This window comes from Osmerus mordax, chromosome 18, assembly GCF_038355195.1.
Source record: "Osmerus mordax isolate fOsmMor3 chromosome 18, fOsmMor3.pri, whole genome shotgun sequence".
NCBI classification, from domain to species: domain Eukaryota; kingdom Metazoa; phylum Chordata; class Actinopteri; order Osmeriformes; family Osmeridae; genus Osmerus; species Osmerus mordax.
In genome coordinates this window covers 5545750-5560299 of record NC_090067.1, presented here as the reverse complement: position 1 = coordinate 5560299, position 14550 = coordinate 5545750, and positions in this window count along the sequence as shown.

Sequence of the window (14550 nt, the reverse complement as noted above, 5' to 3'; positions counted from 1 at the left end):
GCCTGGTAAGCAGAGTGTCACTGTGATTGACTCTAATTAAACGCCCCCCCTTTAGGAGGCGGGGAGCGTTCACAAGCCACTACAGCTGCGTAAGCAATCTGTGGTAGCTGCCAGGCATCATGCATCATTTCCCCCCCCCCCACCGAGGTGGGGCTTTGGCTTGTTTGCTTTTCCCCCCATAGGGCCACGGTCTGTTTACCCAGAGGGTCATGGGATGGTGAGGTGAGTGGAGATTATTCCCAGCAAGGGCAAGCACTGGTCTGGGAGGGGTCCCCTTGCCACATTTTGTTGAGCTCCTTAATATTCACGGTTTAGCTGGGTCACCCTGCCTCCCCCATAGTCTCCCATAGAATAATCACATAGAATCTCCGTTAAAGTAGAATAGTGTGTGTGTCGGTCTGTTTGGACCCAGAAGCTGCTTGTCCAACACTGATCTAACAATCTGAGGTATTTTGCTTTCAGTACTGATGATGCTTGAAGGTACGATTTTACTTTCAAATGAAGTTGGTTGAAACTGTGATTACTTGTACTTTAACTGGGTTCATGTCACCTAGGATGATTGACTGGAACCCATGAAACATCTTCATTTGTTGTTGGAGTCAACCATACTCTTTTTTGCGCTTGTATGGTCGTATGTGTGTCTGTGTGTGGGGGGAGAAAGAGACAGAGAGAGAGTATATGCAGTGTAGGATATATATTCAAATATTAAATGATCCAGGGCTTTGTGTCTGTCGTGTTGAAGTAAGATTTATTTAGCTTGTATCACCATTGTCTGCTCTTCAATGTTGTTCTGGAACTTAACAATGTTCCAAATGTTTAATGTGAATGTAAATGACAAAAAAAAAAGGTTAACTTCACTGTGAGTAACATGTACTTATTTAATGATGTATTTATTTTGCTAAGAAGTAATCTGTACAGTACATAGAGCCTCATCTGTGCCAATACTACTCCAAATATTTTTATATGTTTGCTTACTGTATGTATCCCTTAGTAGCTTGTGTCCCATGTAAAATATATAAATAAATATATGACATCAAATTATTATAAACAATATCAGTATGATATTCTAATAAAAAAAGAATGTGGCTTTTGCACTCCTTGCTTTTTCCTTCTTTCATTTACCCTTAAACTTAATAATTATTTAGAACATTATTTGTGATCTGTTCAGGCTAGTGGACCCTACCTGACTATCAGTAAGCGATGAATCCAAATATGGTGGTGTATCAGAGCAGGTTGTTTCCTGTCCGGGCTTCTCCAAGTGGAGCTCCTCAGAGACATATTAGTCATGGCCTTCCACTTCCCTAGCTGTATATTCTATTACCGAACCTGCTGTGGGACAACAATCACTCACCATTAGTATTGTGAGTCTGGGGCAAACGTCGTAAAACGAATTATAGCAGCAATCCCCAACTGACGGCCCATTTCAATTGCATCAATTTATGACTTCCTGGTTCTAGGTGCCCCGAAGCTGTAAGTCCACGCTACTGCGATCCATAGTTCATTTTATTTGGAGGTGTTCGCTCCCTGTCCCCTGTCTATTTATCACTGCATGTTAGGACTCATGATCCAACAGAGGCAATGCTGGAATCCCACAGCAACCCTCTCTAACTCTGTCCCCTTTAATCAATAGAACCCTCCACACCCAACCCTACCAGGCACCCCTGTTTGTCTCCACATACTGATGAGAGAAATGCACTCCGGCACACTAATGCATTTCATTTCTCTTAAGTTAACAGCGATTTGTCAGGTCCCATTCGCTTCCCATCAAACACAATGAAATCAGGGCAAACAAAACGCTGCGCTCCTGTTTACAGTTCTTACCGCACAACTGAACCTTCCCCCTGAGACCCGCCTCATTCTGCATGTGTCATTTCACCCCAGCCATAGGACAGGAAAAATGATTTTGTCATTAAATCCATCAGTCTGGTTTGATTGAAACCGTGTTCATTCCATTGTTTGCCTCGTAGAGGAGGAGATCATTAGTCCCAGAGTGATACTTTGAGCAGGCTTCGTCAATAAGCAGGAGGCCTGTGGGAGTAATTATTGCTGCATGAATCAGTCGGTGAAGAAGGTAATAAGATCTCACATGGTCTCATTATCTCCTGTGACGCTGAGAAGAGAATTTCGCACTCAGAAGTCACTTGCAAACGAAGGGTGTTGCACGTATATCAGCACACCGTCACCTCTTTGTATCTTCATCGGGTATTTCAAATAAGTTGTCTTTCAAATGCCACAGGTAAAGAAAATGTCTACTGGTCGCAGTGATGCTACCCAGATGACACTGTGAGGTCACTCTACACTAAAGCTTAACATACATAGCGGTGAAGGTGGGAGTCAGGTGGCTGAGCGGTTAGGGAAGCGGGCTAGTAATCAGAAGGTTGCCAGTTCGATTCCCGGCCGTGCAAAATGACGTTGTGTCCTTGGGCAAGGCACTTCACCCTACTTGCCTCGGGGGGTATGTCCCTTTACTTACTGTAAGTCGTTCTGGATAAAAGCGTCTGCTAAATGACTAAATGTAAATGTAAATGTGAAGGTGAAATGACTAAAGTGCCTTTGACTTATCAATGTTTGAACGGTTAAAGTCAGTGTCAGTTTTAAAGCTTTTAAAGTAATATCCTCAGTGCTGGGAACACAACACTCCAGAACTATAACGTATTAATGAGTGTCAATTTCCTTAGTATCTAGTCTCTTCAATATGTGTCTTCACAGACACATAAGACACCATTCTAACACGTACGCGTGCACAAACCGGACATGCACACACAAACGCTATAGTGTGCTCCCTCAAGACTTTCATTTTTCTTATCATTCATTCTTTATGCCTCAGAAAAAAATGATTTAAATTGAATTATTTACCATTAATGACATTCTACAGAGAGCAATGAAGGAATCAGACTTTGTCATTGCAAACTTGTTTGTTAATCTTCTAATCTTCCAAAAAATCTGTTACATTGAGCATGAAAGGTAAAATTAAAATAGCTGCCATCAAGGTGTGACCGCCTAAGGCTCCAGACTCATTAGTTTTGGAAAAAAGTGATGGTAACGCAGGACTATAACTGTACAGTGAATGCTTGCCTGCTTGTTAAAGAAGCTAACCAGTTTTACTCTGATCCTTAAAGTCAGTATGCAGGTGATGGAACCAATTAAAATGACAATGACAACGGCCCTCTTGCAACTTTGATGGAAGCAGGATAATATTTCTTTTTTAGATTTGGGCCCGCTCACAAGTTCTAAATCTATTTTTTACAGTGATCCAACAGTCTAATATGCATGTAATAACACAACTCTCCAGCTGATGGTGCTCTATTCTTGTCCTGCACAAGGGCCAGTTGAAATGATTTGGGAGCATCTGAAGAGAAGACAACCCCTGTGAAAAGAGGACCCAAAAGAATTTAGGATCGAAGACAAATGAATCATGAACTATCTGCTATAATACAATTGCGACAATCCAACTTGCCTTCTTCAGTAGTTCATGTCAATGCTATACAAGAACAGGTTTTCTACAGATTTGTTTTATTGTACATTCCTTTTTCATGCACCTCCAGACAGACGGAGTGATGAGCACATTATGCTCTTGGGATGTGTATCTGCAACCTGAGAAGAGACGCCTAGCAGACGTGCGTCAGACCCATCTGGAATGAGGAGTGAGATGGGGGAGACACTCCGTACAGGTACGGGCCAAAGCATCGATCCAAAGGCACTTCTCATTTTCTGTAGCGAACTGTCTGGCAGCACAGTCGACATGCTCGCCATCCCTTCTAGTGGTGTGATAAAACCCAGAAACCCCACTAAAGTGTTCTAGAAGGCAGGCTCTGGGGCCATATGTCATGTCAAAAACTATATTTTTCTGGCTGTTCTATGCCTGTTACAGACAATTGGCCCAAGAGTCATTTGACCGCAACCCTCCCTTTTTTTCAAGGTTACCAGCTTTTCCAAAAAACCCTGTAATATCTAGAAATAAAGACCTGGCTTGAAGATGGATTCTATCACCACTCAGCAATTGGTGGTGAACGTACATGGTACATTCATTGCTCTGTATTATTTCTCCTTGGCGGCTGGCTGGGGTGTGGGAGGGACAGTAGAGGTCAAAGGGTTTTAAAAGCAGACACACATCTATTGGGAGAAGCAAATGATAGGGCGAGGAGGGGGAGGGAGAGGGGGATGAGAGGAGAAAAGGGAGACAAACGCGATGAGGGGGGAGGGGAGACAGATACAGAAAGCATTCGACAGACCATTGTCGAGGGAGAGAAAAAGAGAAAAAAAGATCATGGGAGCGATATGTATGTCTGGATATAAATATATAGATCGAGAAAGAGGAAGAGAGAGAGCTAGAGAGTGCTATAAAGAAAATGTTAAATGGCAGCTTCCTAAAATCTGCATTTAAGGTGACCTAAATACTAAATATTACCAGTACAAAAGATCTGTGAGAGAGACAGTTTGTTAAAAATATATCTTGCATACCAAATTCTCCCTCTCTCATAGTTGAACGGTAAGACACGCCATTAGCAGGAACTGTTCAAAAAGGAAGTCGTAAGTCCACACCATCAGACCACATTACATTCAAATTCCCTTAATATGCCAATACCTTAATGATGATGCCACAAGAACATGACCTTTACATTCACCCATTAATGCTCGGTGGATTTTAAATGATATCCTGTCTTCTACATAAATCCACCCACAGTGTAGCCAACCTCTCCCACACACCATCTCCACACAGCTCACAAGGGAAATGATTCAACACAAGATAACTAGATGTTTGTCCATCTGCAGACTGTAGTTTCATCAGGGTTTAAATGCTCATGTATAACATGTAAACGTGTATGAAGGTGTATGGCTTTTTTCCTGCTACCTAAACCCTTTGCAGACTGTGATGAGATTGTTTGTGTACTTCACAGCCAATGCTGCACGACAAAGAAAACAAGTGTGCCCCTCAAACATTTCTGATGTGCTCCGTCGAAAGAGAGATCAGTTTATTTTGTGGGAGTTTGTTAACCAGAGGTGCTGGATGTAAAAAAAGGAATCGAAAATCTGGCACAGTGTTGTGGAATATGAAGTAATCTGCTCTAATCCCAAGAGATCAGAGTATGCAAAGAAACAGTAATCCCATGTAATGATAGATTATCCTCGCAAACGTCCATTCTTTGGCAACCAAACAAGGTAAAAAGAAAACAAACTGGGATGGTGGTGTTTATGTTGTGTCTGACAAATTGACAGGAAAGTAATTCTAGCCATGGCTAGATACAGTCCAGTACTATAAATTACATGGCAGTAGTTTACCACTTTGACCGTGCTGAGAGATATGTTCTGAAACCATTTCTCTTTCTAACCTCAGATTAACCTTGATCCAGGATCTCTGAGGATTATCCACTCCATGACAAGTGCATATGGCGTGCGTTTGAAACCTTTCCAAACCCTTCCTTCACATTCTTCCTTTTTTACAACTCTTTCTTCATGTCAACTTCTTACAGAGAACATCCATATTAATCTGTTTCCTTCTCTGTCTCTCCGTCTGAGAGTTGGGAGGTGAAGGGAGGAAGGGGGTGATACCCCGAGCTGGGAAAGAGCAGTTTGGGAGGAGGGGTGAAAGGGGCTCGGTGGGGAACCACAGCAGGCTTCCACATCAGGGGCCGCTGTGATCTTTCATCGCGATCCCATGTCATCCGACAGCAACACTGTGGTGGAACGAGACGGTTCCCTTGCGCGACTCTCGTCCCCCCCCAGTCTACACTGTTGTTGCTGCTGTTTCCTCTCAGTCGCTGCCCCAGCTCTCACATCTCTCTGCAGACGAGCACACGCCGTGGAGGTGTGAGCTCGTTTAAGACTGACACCATCGCTGATATTCCCTCTTCTGGAGCACGGAAAGCCTGGAAGCACATTGCAGGGTAGAGACACACAGAAGATGGGTTCTTTTTTGTTGTGTTGCAAGTAAATAATTACAAATCATTTTGAAATTAGAAGCCAATTACTGTAATGGTATGTAGATCAGTGTCACCGCCAAGGGAGTGGGGGGGGATGGGGCACAGCCACCATGATACAACCGCTGCCTCACCCCCACACACACACCTCCCTGAGTCACATATTGTCTGGAATAAAAATCTAAATGTACCGGTATTAGTCTATTCACATCAGATCATTTATGACATTAATTATAAAATAAGTAAAGTATATCAGTGTGTGATTCCTTAACCCTCAATTGACATAGTTTATAGGTGGTCTAATACTACAACAGCATAATAGAATTCCTGAAATTCAGTTATGGATTTTGATTTTGGTGTGCCACCCCAAGTTTTCAGATTTACATTTAGTCATTTTAGCAGACACTCTTATCCAGAGCGACTTACAGTAAGTACAGGGACATTCCCCCGAGGCAAGTAGGGTGAAGTGCCTTGCCCAAGGACACACCATCATTTAGCACGGCCGGGGAATCGAACCAGCAACCTTCTGATTAGTAGCCCGATTCCCTAACCGCTCAGCCGCCTGACTCCCAGATGACTTGTCAATGTAACTTCAGAACAGAATCATTTTATAAGTAGGGTTATTCGTTTTACAGGGCGGGAGTTTTATTGATTGATTTATAACTGACGTGAAACTTTGAACAGTAAACCCACACACTTAATCATCATCAGATGCGTAGAATGTGTTTCATCGTCACGCCTCATGATTTACTATTGTTTGCTACTAACTGTTAATAATCCCTACAGTACATCGCTGGTGTCATTGATGTTTAGCCTGCATGGCATACTGCACAGTTATTAATCTAGCCTGCCTCAGTGCCTTCCTGAAGTATCGTCATGTAGGCCTTGAACCGAAGGGAAGATATTGCTCACAGAGTTTAAACTGTGAGAACTGCTGAATGGTGGTGCAGTGTCCTAACGCGCCTAGTCTGGGCCTCGGTAGGAAAAGCCGTACTGCAGAACCCCCTCCACAGTGGGAGGAAGCAAGACTTTATGGGTGATGAAAGGAATAAAAAAATACAAATAAAACGCATCAGCAGAACGTTGAGCTCCGGCCTCTTCACAGGCGTCAGTGGATCTGCCGTTCGCTCGGCAGCTCACGGAGACCGGCGTACCTGTGTGACGGAGGGGGGCCCCCTGCGCTTCCTCCTTGCACTGGGCCCACGTCACATTTACTAGCCTTCCCCTAGAAGAGAGGTCTGAGGCAGCCGGCCGCCTGCAGCGCGCTATCATCTTCATTATCACATCAAGTCAAGGGTGTTCGCTGTGCGCTGTGGAGAATACGCAAGGCAGGGAGACGGGTGGGAAAGAATAAGAGATGGTCAAAGAGCCCTGCAAGGTGAATTAATGAGGAGCGATTGATGAAAAAGTTCCAGAGGATTCCATATTATAGGGGGGCGTCCAGCAGTGTGGAGGCAGGAGTCAACTTTAATTGATGAAGTTTTCCCGACAGGTGGAAACAATGGTTCTTTGATGTCAGCACACCTGCGATTAATAAGTAAACGTCAAACCAGGTAGAACAGAGTGCATAAGAGTCTAAAATCAAAGAGGAACGGATGTTCCACATCATACAAAGATTTCAACAGATAGATCAATAGTTGTCTGCATTTTTCATGTCCAGCCACTGTGAAATACCTTTACCACCCCAGTACACAGTCCTGTAGATTTCTGAACAAATATGTAACTCATTGCAGTCTGTTGTTTATTATCACCAACAACACAACTTGAACATCGAACAGATCACATTGACTCAGTCCTCTAAAAATGTGTCCACAGTACTTCAGGTTTAGTGAGTCTGCAACATGATCTGGAGAGATTAACCTAATGAATCCTGTGTGGCTACGAGGTCAAGCTTCTCTGTGAAAAAGGGAGGAAGAGAAGGAAAAGGAAGAGGAAGAAAGATGATGAATAGAGCTTCACTGTCCAGGTAGCACATGGTCATTAAAAATATATGTAAGTTATGTAAAGAAGAAATAATTGACTGTTTACATGGAGAGGTATTTCCACCGTATGGATCAGATGTGGACATTTGCAATTGTGTGGATTCAAGCTTCCGTTATTATTTTCTACACCAGAACTCCTACACCATACAATCATCTTCCATTTGTCTGCATATCCTCCTCCTCCTCCTTTCTCCTCTGGCAAGTACTACTGTGCGCTTTCTCTCTCTCCTCCTCTTCATCCTTCTCCTCCACCACCTCTCTCTGTCCTGCTCACGCCTACTTTAATGGCCTGTGTGTAGCTGAGCACACAGCTGAGCGCTTTCCCTAACCACAGGATTGGTGCCAGCAGGACCATATGTCAATCCCAATGTCAGCTAGGCATCACATTTGCATGGGAAATTCAAATTTCACCCAGCGTGCCAGTGGCTTCCCACTGCGGCATGAAGGATAAAGATCAGGAGGTTGAGCTGTGCGTCAGGAGGCTCCGGCATGCCGCTCTCCCCTCTGAGGCTGCTCCTTGAGAGGGGTCTCCTGCAGAGAGAGCAAGACGCTGGAGCTCTCCAACCGAAGGTGCTTTGAGAGGGGGGTGGTCCATGCTGGAAATGTCAATTAGTCCAGAGCACAGTGACCTGTCACAGTTTAGAGTGGCTCGGTAAGAGGCCAATGGGTGGTTAGCCTGCACACTCTGAGTCAGAGTTTCTTTATGTGTTTGTATTCAAGTGTGTGTGTGTGTGTTGGGGGTTGTGGGTGTGTTTGTATAATGCATAAATTGCACTTATCAAATGACACATGAAATAAGGCTGATAACCAGAATTGTAATTTCTATTTTGCGTTAACAGCTATTGTTTTTACATATTATGCAGATTTAAAGTCTGCTTCAGAAACTTTTGACTACAGTATTTATAGAAACACTTTGTTCACAAATTGAATTAATATTAGCATTACAATTGTATGAGAAAATTATCTGTTCAATTATCCTTTGCACATTATTTCACAATGCATTATTGATTATTCAAGAAACAGGGCAGTTTGTTATATTTGTTCATGTGTAGTTTCAACAAGTGGAAATAAGGCAATTACTGGGCTTTCATGATGGTTTGAATCACAAATAAAAAACAATTAGATTTCTGTTCATTATTATTGCGCTCTAAAACAAATAATCGAAAAATGTTCCCCTGTCTTTGGCCTATTTGTCTCTTAATTATTTTCCTGAATCCTGTTGTCTTGAAAAGGAAATAACAATAGACGTTTTTTTATGATGACCCATCAGTGCTTCCTTGTGCTGTAGAGTTGAAGAGAGCCTTGTGTCATCAGCTCTCATTAAGTAATGAATAGTGATTGGTATGAAATTACTTCACCCCACTCAGCTGCCTGTCCATTAGTCCGTTAATCAACAGCATATGACTGCCAGGCAGCGCAAAATCCTCATGCAAACAAATCACCTCACATCCAAACCCAAACCCCCAAGAAACACAAACTCTAATTTGCATAATGAGGGCCAAAGGAGAGCGATGTTTGCTCATAATCAAAATGCATTTATTCACTGGAAGCCGACGTGCAGCACCTGGTTAATCCGAGTCTGGTCTTTTCTGTAATCAAAGCTGAGGTTTGGGTTAAACTGCAGGTACTGTAGTGCGCTGTCAGCGGGGCCAGCTTTGCATGTTTGTGTCGAGGTAAAAGATTCAAATAGCCTTGAAAACCACTGCTGCGAGTCATGCATGAGGACAGGCCATGACCTCCTGCTCTGAGTGGTGTACTACAGCTGAATGTTTACTAGGAAGACATAGCCAGAGGTTGTTTAGTTGAGAAATTACATACAGTACATAATGACCCCTGAGAAGAAAAAAACATTCTAAATCAATTTACTACCCCAACCATACTAAATGATGATGATTAGCAAAGCCAGCATTTGGAAAAGGAAAGGAAATGACGATAGCAGTAGAAGCCACCAGCAGAAGCTCACATGCCCCCCAAAAAACACACTAATGAGAAAAGGTTTGCCTTAACAAGATCACCTTGTTAACCAACCGCTGTCATGCTGTATGGTACAATGAGAATAAGCACCCATATTCATCTCTGTCAGAAAACACCCACCATTGATGAGAGAAGGTCAAGAGTAAATGTCAAACATGTTTACCCTCCTGAGGGAGACCGATTGGACAGTATTTATCATAACCGGTAACAGGTTCCCATTACACAAACGTTGTACCTCACCTTTGAGCTCCCAGTGCCACATTCCAGGGTTTAATTGAGTAAGAATAACAGAAAGACAACGAAGGCAACTAAAGCTCAACATAGCCCCTATACATTTCCATGTTTGCGGGTTGTAAAGGTCATTTCGGTGTTGCTCACAACAGTGTTGTTCATGGTTGATGGGATCCAGATCCTCCAGGGATGGGGAGCTTCATTGTTTATTACAGTTCATATGTTAATTTCACTACACAATCAGGGAGTGAGAAAACAGGGAAGGCGAGAGCGAGAAAATTAATCCTGTCTGTAAGAATACATTTTGCATTTGACGTCCAGGGCAAATTGAAAAATGACAGTCCTGCTGTTTTTCTGTACTGTACACAATACAGTACTGTACACACAGACACAGTGATTACTGAACACTGGATCTCCCTACAATTGAAGGCCAAGAGAAAGGTTATTGTGCACCCCCAAAAAATTATTAAGAGCTTGGTTATTTTGTGTATTGTATAATTTGCACAAGTTACATAATTAACGTAAATTATCTACTTTATATACTTGGCATATACGGACGTTTCCTTGAATAATAACTAATTAATGGAATTAATTAATTATAATCATTATTTTGCATAAATTGCTAGATTTTTGTGTATTACATCATTTGAGGGCAATTACATAGTTTACTAAATGTATATAAGTTACTGTATATAAATTGCACATTTCTGTATTTACATAAGTTCACACATGTTTTTGATGGCCCCCAGCATTCCTCCTGATGGCTCGTCCTGACACCTCCATATCCCCAGACTGCTGTGGTGGGCCTGCATTCCTCTGTGAAGCCTTCTCCAGCATGCGGCTGGCTTCCCTCAAAGCTCTCTCTGCCCGCTGCCCTTTACTGTGGTCACACTGGGACTGGGGACAATTGTAGATCGTCCCTCTGCAGTGTTTGGAAACAACCAAAGCCAGGATTTATAATAGAGCTGGACAAATAGTATAGTGGATGTTGAGGTGACCTTACATTCCCCTATGTCATGGTGGAATTCCTCTCGTACATTACATATGTAATGAAAGGTGACTTTTTTAACAGAGTGCCACCAGCTCTAGGTCGATTTATTATTTGCTACAAGCCTTAAACTGCCTCAGATCGATTGAACAAGAGTAAGGAGAGGACTCGGGGGCTATATGTCATCATTTTAATGAAATATAGATTTGGGACTATTAAACAGCTTGCTAGTGGTGGTAAAATTGCTCACTTTTTCACTGCTAAACAAAGCCATCCATTTCAAAGGGAGAAATCGATAGCCGGCCATGACCAATATGTACCTTTCAAATGTAGGCACAGTTACACTTGAGACCAGCTAATAAATCAAAGCAATGGTAATTTTATAGTTACTGAATTGAAATGCACTTTTACCAGTTCGGTTTTCAACCATGCATCACATTATCAATATGGAGCATTTGTATAGCTCATTGGAAGATATTTTAGCAAAATAAGAATGACGTAATTTCTGTCTGTTTTCAGATAAGATGTCTGTTGTTCATATACAGTAATATTCTGTGTCAGTTCCTCTACCATGGCTATACAGCACAATGGAAGTCAGGAGTAACAGAAGTTATCCCAGCCAAGTTTTTACACAACGTTACACTGTTATTTATTATATTTGTTCTTTCAACTGATATTGCAGAGATCCTCGTAGAGATACAGCACAGGCGAGTACTGTGAAAAATCACGCTTGTAAGGTCACTGTGTTGCTGTTCTATTTCAGTATCTTCACTTGATCTATCAATGATTCTGCTCAGAGGTGGGATTTTTCACTCACATTTCATGAAATATAACCAACACCACTGTAACAAAACGATGAAACAGTACCTATACAGTTTAATACAGTATTCATCGTATATATAACTCAGCGTTTTTAATTTGGAGACAGATTTGCATGAAATGAAATGGCCATGGACAAAAAACTAAATTATATGGCACCGATAAAATGTAAGAGGACTCGATTTGGACAGATGTTTACACATTTGAAACAATCAAGCTTCCATTTGGACACATTCACTTGACACTAAATCATTTGTTTCCCTGTGGGTTCAAACACCGTCTTTAGTGGAAGAATGAAAGGGGAGCACTGTTTGTGTCAAGTGTTGTGATAATCTTAGTCTGGCAAATAGAAAGGTCCTGACTGAGAGCAGTCTTAATGGCTCCTTTTACAGAGGGCTGAGTGACCCATAAAAGTATAGGAATGTTAAAGTGGTATAAATGGCTGTGTAAAAGCTATCCAAGCCTGTTGTGCCAGTGTTTCCCGTGACAGGAAAGCGTTTTGAAACGCGACACATGGCCCACTCTGAGAAGCATACCTTACACCAAACATGTACTTTTCCCTCACTGTTATGTCACAGAAACATGAAACCATAGCCCAATTTTCCTCAGCTTGTCCAAAAGCTGTCTAGCTCATGACTGCGAGGTATTCATTTGTGCTTGGCTGAACTGAATCTCTTTTCCATTTTGTACAAAATTGACAACCATCTGGGGAACCCTTGGAAAATTGCCTACCATAGAATAGTGATGAAGAGATGAGGCCAGAGTCAGTTGTAATAATGTGTCTGCTTTAAATGCATTGGCACCACCATAGTTCTGCATAATGACAGGGGGCATGGGACGTCTGGAAGCTCCCCACTCCATATCGTGTACTGCAATTGAGCCCCGGCCAGGTCATTTCATAAATGGAGAATCCAATTCTGTGTGGTCTCAATTATCATATTATCGCTTTCTCTTTTGGTCTGGGAGATGTATGTATCCAAAGTGATTCACAGGTATAGGACACACTGAACACAGTACTGTATTTGATTTGTATTATGGTTTGCAAATTATGGTGGATTCAAGTCAAAACACGTTTCATTATTTATAATTATTTTTTGATATATTCTAGCTGGCCTATGTTCAAATTGTTTCCTCGTGGTAAAAAGATGAGTGTCACTTGCCTACTTTGCTTACTCTGCACGTGCTGCTGTTTGTTCATGCAAACACACAACCTCTCACACACACACAGATTAGATTTAGAGGAGGACACATATTCAGGTAAGCAGTTCCATGATGATGCCTCATGGAGTGTTGATAACCTTTCAGCTGATTATTCCAATTAGTGTACACAGCTGGGGGAGAAAATTAATTCCACACTGAGCCATTTTGTCCATTTATTTACCAAAGTGAACAAATGGAACTGCGTAAACACAACCTGATGATCAGAGATGTGACTCGTGTCTGAAAAACTGGACAGGACTGCCCATACACAGATTAACTGCACCATCACATCTATTATTTGTTTCGTGAGCAAAGTTACTTTCTCACATCATTATCTCTCCCTGACATGGTCCTGAGTCGATATTTGAAATTTGAAGAATTGGTTCTCAAAGACTGAATCTGTATGACTGGATTAAACACATGCTTTCTTTTTGTCTGCATGCACAGTAATGTGGGTTTCCTCTGAACTAGTGTAATTCCCCTCCCTAGGGGACAGGGTTGTTCCACATGAGCTGGCTCCCTAATAACCAGTCCAAGCCTCCCAGTGAAAAACCCATTAAGGTCAAGTCATGCATAGTTGATTGAACATCTCGTCTGGTGGTCTGCTAAGGAGAGCCATGAGCTTAAGAATATCATATTAATCAGAGAGATAATGTTTTTATGATTATGAAACCCCAGATGTTCTTTACGGGATATCTGCCACATTTTTGTAGTAAAGAGCATGACTGTTGCACTCTTGCATGTTTAACACAAAAGACGATCTTCGGCTTCCGATCACAGTTGGAAGCGATCGAAATGTGTAGCTTCACGAGTCTGAATGGGGAGTTTCTGCTGCGCTTGCATCCTATAGCCTTCTCATTTTATACATTAGGGTACTTTGAGTGATACCGCTCCCCGAGGTGGGAAGGGAAAACGTGCAGTGTGAGAGTGCACAGCGAGGCTTCAAGAGCACCCTGATTTCTCCTCCAGCTCCCTCTCCTCGCAGGCCACCTTGTGTTCTCTTTGCTCCATTAGCTCAGACACCGCATCCATCCCGCCGCTATGCCGTGCGGAGACTCGCACGGGGGAGGTAGGACCCAAGGACGTCGCCATCTAAGTGGGGTGGGGAGAGGGGGCGGGCAGCAACCTCGCGAAACGACGCAGCCAAGCATGAAATCACCTCTCTTCAGCTTTAAAGGGCTTACATGGATTTTTAATGATGAGGCCGTATCTTTTATATGCCAAATATACTCAATGGCTCCATTCTTTTTAATGCATATTTAAAGATAGGGAGCAAGATGACACTGTAATACGATTAATGGGATATGCATTCCAAAATGGAGGTCTCCTAGCATGATGTTGAACCTACCATGTGGAAGAATTAGGCCCACACCTGCCCACTGAATAGGTTGGCTTTCTGGGTGAAGGAAAATGACCAACGGGCTCATGTAAAAACATG